At 36.6% G+C, this 953-nt stretch overlaps 1 protein-coding gene across 1 annotated transcript in view; it reads left to right on the forward strand.

Moving 5' to 3' along the window:
- Nucleotides 1-349: 349 nt before the first annotated feature.
- LOC137658914 (uncharacterized) overlaps nucleotides 350-953 on the forward strand; it is a 323,352-nt gene continuing 322,748 nt past the window's right edge. Inside the window, exon 1 of the mRNA XM_068394033.1 lies at nucleotides 350-611. The gene's annotated coding sequence lies outside the window, so the exon portion shown is untranslated. The remainder of the gene's footprint in view (nucleotides 612-953) is intronic.

A 953-nucleotide genomic window follows, 5' to 3' on the forward strand; every position in this document is an offset into this window, starting at 1 on the left:
TTGCTTTACGCATCATCTAAACGGTTATCTGTCGCAATGCATTTTTTTTTAAATACTAAATGCTGACTTTAACAGAAAACGTTCGTTTTTACCCAATGCGTAATTAGCCATTTAAAAACAGTATCCGACTAGTGTCTTCCGATAACTAATACCTGGTGAAGTTAGCTTTGGCAGTTTTCGGTATGGTGTCGTTCAATGTGCGTAGGAATGCGTGAAGTTGGGCAATAATGATTCTGATTAACGTTCGTGTATTTACCTATCAGCAAAGGCTAAGTAATAACCGCTGATCCAAACCCATATGTTACGTGCCAGCCCTGTGAACGCATGTCGTTGGAAATAAAGTCAACTTCGAATTTGACTGAAGAAGTGAAGTCACCCACAACGGCGCAGTGTTGTTTTTGTTATTGTCAGTATTAGATGCGCACCCATGACAATGTTTTATATGACCACCAGTGGCATTTGGGTACTTTGTGATGTTACTGTGGGCGCGTTGGTCAATAATTAATAACTACCTGAAGTAAAGACATGTTACTTGCGAAATATCACAACCAGAATATATGGGCAATCGTTTCAAAATGTGTTCGTTTTTTGCGGGTAGATGAAAGCTGGTGGTAAGTACTTCGTATTTGTTTATCTCGAGTCTCTATCTTTACATTAAATACGTAAATAATAAAACTATGGGATAGGCTTAGTTCATATTTTTATAATAACTTTATGGGCCTAGCCCCTATCATGTTCCTTTAGTGTTGGTATAGTCCTTATTTCCATAGGATAGGCCGAGTTTCCATTGAGTACCGTATTTATACAATACAAATTTACCAAGTATTTATAGTGTATAGTCCCCATTTTAATAATAAACCTAGATTACTGCTTCATCAGAATGCCAACTTGTGTGGATTAGTTAGTCATTTACTGATTCATTATCTATCTCATAGAAAATTCAACCTTTTTCA

This window comes from Palaemon carinicauda, chromosome 19, assembly GCF_036898095.1.
Source record: "Palaemon carinicauda isolate YSFRI2023 chromosome 19, ASM3689809v2, whole genome shotgun sequence".
NCBI classification, from domain to species: domain Eukaryota; kingdom Metazoa; phylum Arthropoda; class Malacostraca; order Decapoda; family Palaemonidae; genus Palaemon; species Palaemon carinicauda.